At 33.2% G+C, this 4729-nt stretch overlaps 1 protein-coding gene across 1 annotated transcript in view; it reads right to left on the minus strand.

Annotated features, from left to right (window-relative positions):
• SFMBT2 (Scm like with four mbt domains 2) overlaps positions 1-1197 on the minus strand; it is a 393890-nt gene extending 392693 nt beyond the window's left edge. The window contains exon 1 of the mRNA XM_053716427.1: positions 829-1197. The gene's annotated coding sequence lies outside the window, so the exon portion shown is untranslated. The remainder of the gene's footprint in view (positions 1-828) is intronic.
• Positions 1198-4729: the final 3532 nt, after the last annotated feature.

Consider the following 4729-nt stretch of genomic DNA (forward strand, 5'->3'; position numbering starts at 1 on the left):
AATTTCGTTTCCCTCTCCCACCCATAGCACTGTGTTCAGCCCTTTAGTGAATGTACTTGGTGCTTTGCCAGCACATTGTACAAAATGCACCAACAATTCTTCCAGCGGAAAAAACCGACAGAAATTCTCAACCCTTTTATTTCTCATTTAATTCGCTAAAGAACCTCAATAGGCAACAAAAGAAACTGAAACTGAAAAGCAACAATGTTTAGTTTGATTTTTTCCCATTGCAAAAATATTTCTACCCTAGTTCTGTAGAAGTCATCCAATTGGGGACACGTTTAATGTGTGACAATCTGTGCACCAGGAGGGGTTGGTACTGAGTTACATTTAAAGTTACATTTATTTGGGGGGTGGGGGGCTGCCAAAAATGTATCATAATAAAGTAGATGATATAAATGCAGTGACAGGTAAGATTCATGTATAGGGTTAATTTAGCTACTAAACATATTAGGTATAGATCAGATCACAGGGTATTAACCCCTTGTGCCAGGGGGGGGGGGGGGGCTGGAGCCCTCTCTGGCACATAATGGGTTAAATAATACTACTGCTGACAGTTCCTAACTCCTGACAGGTGGGGATTCTCATGGATCAGCTGTAGGAGCTGCTTACAAGGCTGGAAATAAGTGATCTGTTGGCCGGAATCAGTCAAGTGCAGCCATATGTGGTGGTTTCTATCATTTTATTTTTTGGGGCAGAATAAACCCACAAGCTGGGGATCTGTCACACAACATTATTAGCTGCTGCGATCTGGCTGTCAAAGCCTGCAGCTCTCTTTACTGGGGATCTACTGCGGGAAAGAAGGGGTTAATAGCTCCTGGATCTTACCTGGCTGAAGTTTTTTTGGCAGCGTACAAATTGCAAGTCCCCCTGGCTGAGTGTGAAGGCGATCAGTGCCTGTATTCTACAGCTTGAGTCCAACATGGCATCCTTGCACTGCGCATGCTCCAGTGTCTTGTACATTATTTTTTTTTTCAGGCAACTCCTTCATTGACCTTTACAGCAGTTGCAAAATTTTCTTAGCCAATTAAAGATTGTTTCTAGCCCTCCCTCTAACCCCTCCCAGTGATCTTCATACCACACTGGAAAATTCGTTTGCTTACTGTGTGCTCAGTGCTGTGATGAGATATGGGGGGGGGGGTGTTTGTCATTCTGAAAGTGACAGCAGTGTGTAATCGGGTTGTATCGTTTTGTAGCTTTCAGAACTGTTTGCAACTTGTCGTCTAGCAACATTGTTTGCCAGAGCTGAACTTTTGTATTTTAGTAACTGAGAATCAAGTAAATATTGTTTTATTTATATACTGCTAATGTTCGTATAATAAAAGAGGAGTTGTCATCCTGTGTGTTTAATACTACGTGTGTCTGTGTGTATATAAATAAGTGTATATATATATATATATATATGTGTGTGTGTGTATATATATATATATGTGTGTGTATATATATGCGTGTGTGTTATATACTGTATATATATATATATATGTGTGTGTGTGTGTGTCTACATACTGTATATATATATGTGTGTGTGTGTATATACTGTATATATATATATATATATGTGTGTGTGTGTATATATATATATATATATATATATGTGTGTGTGTGTGTATATATATGTGTGTGTGTTATATACTGTATATATATATATATATGTGTGTGTGTGTGTGTCTACATACTGTATATATATATGTGTGTGTGTGTATATACTGTATATATATATATATATATATATGTGTGTGTGTGTATATATATATATATATATATATGTGTGTGTGTGTGTATATATATGTGTGTGTGTTATATACTGTATATATATATATATATATATATATATATATATATATATATATATATATATATATATATATATGTGTGTGTGTATATACTGTATATATATATATATATATATATATATATATATATATATATATATATATATATATATATATATATGTGTGTGTGTGTGTGTATATATACTGTATATATATGTGTGTGTGTGTATATATACTGTATATATATGTGTGTGTGTGTGTATATACTGTATATATATGTGTGTATATATATATATTTACATTTTTTTAAACAGAATAAAAGTATTAACTACTAATGATCAGCATACAGTTTTATTGCTATATTTATAAAGGTATCTGTGAATTTACTTATACATATATATATATATATATATATATATATATATATATATATATATATATATATATATATACTCATTTATCATATGTCAATCTATATCATCTATCTATCTATCTATCTATCTATCTATCTATCTATCTATCTGTCTGTCTGTCTGTCTGTCTATCATCTATCTGTCTGTCCTTCTATCTAATTTTGAGTAACACATGTTCTGATTGGATGTTTTGCTCTGTTTGATGCACATTGAGTTAGGAGAGTGTATTTGTGTTTGATATCCAGGAATATTTTGCAGCTTTTGTAATATTAATATAAAAGTCGCAACCCATAGCAAGCTGAGCTCCCAGCCACCCCCTTATGCTATGGAAATAGATGTTTAGCACATTCTGTTACAAGATGATAGTGGGTTGTGGATGTTATGGTTTTCCATGATCACACAACATGTGACAGAGTCAGCAGGGGATGACTTGCATTTAGCTGGGGATTTTCCAGCAGTTGTAAGCAAACACATTGCCAGGGCTACAGTTTATGTGACATTTAATTAGTGACATCACTGATAACATCATATGATTTTACCAAAAACTTTCAAATAATTATGGGAAAACATCTATTTTAGAGTTGTTTTCCAGTCATTTTAGTAAATTACCCAGTTTTGGGGATTGGTGGTTCCCAGACATCGTTTAATGGCTCATGTGCCACCATAATGCTCATTCTCTCTGTACTTTTTTATATGGGGGTTTTCCCCATCAAACGTTATATTCGTGGAAGTGACTCAAACTTTTTATTTTTAAAGAAATAGCAGCAAACGGGATTATCCAATTTATTGCATTCAAGTAAACTAATGACACAAAAATACTGTGGATTGTTTTAATATGATAATAATCCCCCCCCCCCATACAGTTAAGGCATTATACAATGAATAAACTACAATGATTCACACATTGTATTCCTGTAAATAATTATATGTATTTGTATCATTTTTATCTTTATATTTGGGATCAACTTAAGATGTATAAAATAATATTTGTGCATTTAATACAGGTCATCTGCTATGTTGATCACCTTAATTTAGTATTTTGATGCATATGAAATGAATAAACTTTGATTTATATTCTGATAGATATACGAAATATTGATAATTTGTTTACAGTTAACATATGAATTATTGATGCTAATCCTTTCTTCATTCTTCTTGCTTTGTATAGCACTGTCCATGTACACAGCACTTTACAGATTTGAAAATACAAAAGAAAAATATTTCAACATGGACAGAACAATGCAGGACATTGTGTATACAAGTGCCTGTTCCACAGCTTACACTCTAATTCATTTCTATAGTAATATGTGAAACAAATGTATTATATAGCTAACAGCTAAACATACACACACACACAATTATAATCAACGTGGGAGATGCAATATGTTGCAGGTTACAGCTCAGGTATGTGTGTTTTTCTATGACCAATGACACAGCGACATCTAGTGGGCATTAAACGAATTCGATAATAAGCTTTCAATTATCTCAGAAATAAACCAGAATCATTTAACTGATCACTTCATACCATAAGCTCACAAGTGAATTCTTCATAAATGTGTAGCTATGTAAAGTATCAGAATTTTTTTAAAAATAATATATGTATATTTTTCAGGTAATGTTTCTGTGATTTTAATAATTTTCCGATGTTTCCAGTGAGACTGAACTGACTGAATCTGCAACCCAGTATACAGAATTGTTTGATCAGTGCAAGGCCCCATTGATATCTTGCTTCTGATTGGGCACAGCCAAAGATAAATAAATAAATAAATACATTTTTTTAAAAGGAGTGTGTCCATTGACTGTAAAGCAATGCCAACATTTCTAACAAAATAATACTTTTAAAATATTTCTTTTGTCTATATATTTTACTGTTGTTATTGATACTATATACAAATTAAAAAAAAAAAGATTTAAATGATACATTTTGCAGAAAAATGTTTAAGTGACTGATAATGATGCATTTTATGTTAAAAAACTGATCGTCAGGATAGCTGCTGATGCAGCCACTGAATGCAGAACAAGTTCAGTGCTACTTATGAGAAGCAAGACTCACAAATCAGATTTGTCTTTGCATAAATGTTGACCCACTTATACAGCCCATCTGGGAGTGGTTTTGTAACAATGTATAGTTTTGCTTATTTTTTAATAACATTGTGCTGATTTTCAGACTCCTAACCAAGCCCCAAAGTATCAGATGTAGACTGAATTCTACAGACTCCAGGTTGCTCCTTAGTGTTATCTGTCTTTTCATATGCAGGGGAGGTGGAGGGGGGGCGGTAGTATCTGCTCTTCCTGCTTTCCCTGTCCCTTTCACTGGGTGTCCCAGCCTAATTCCATCAACAGTGCTAAACTGGGAGCTTCTAAATACGTTTTTAAAATGTTTTATACTGGATTTTAAGATCAGTATCTGTGCATATTCTTCTTTATTGTAGTGTCTATTACATGCAGTTATATTAAAATTGGTGTATACTGTCCCTTTAAACAGTAAATGAATGCTAGATAGAATGATGTATTTAAAGGGACATGGTTGTGATTTTACAATCA

The sequence above is a fragment of the Bombina bombina genome, chromosome 6, assembly GCF_027579735.1.
Source record: "Bombina bombina isolate aBomBom1 chromosome 6, aBomBom1.pri, whole genome shotgun sequence".
NCBI classification, from domain to species: domain Eukaryota; kingdom Metazoa; phylum Chordata; class Amphibia; order Anura; family Bombinatoridae; genus Bombina; species Bombina bombina.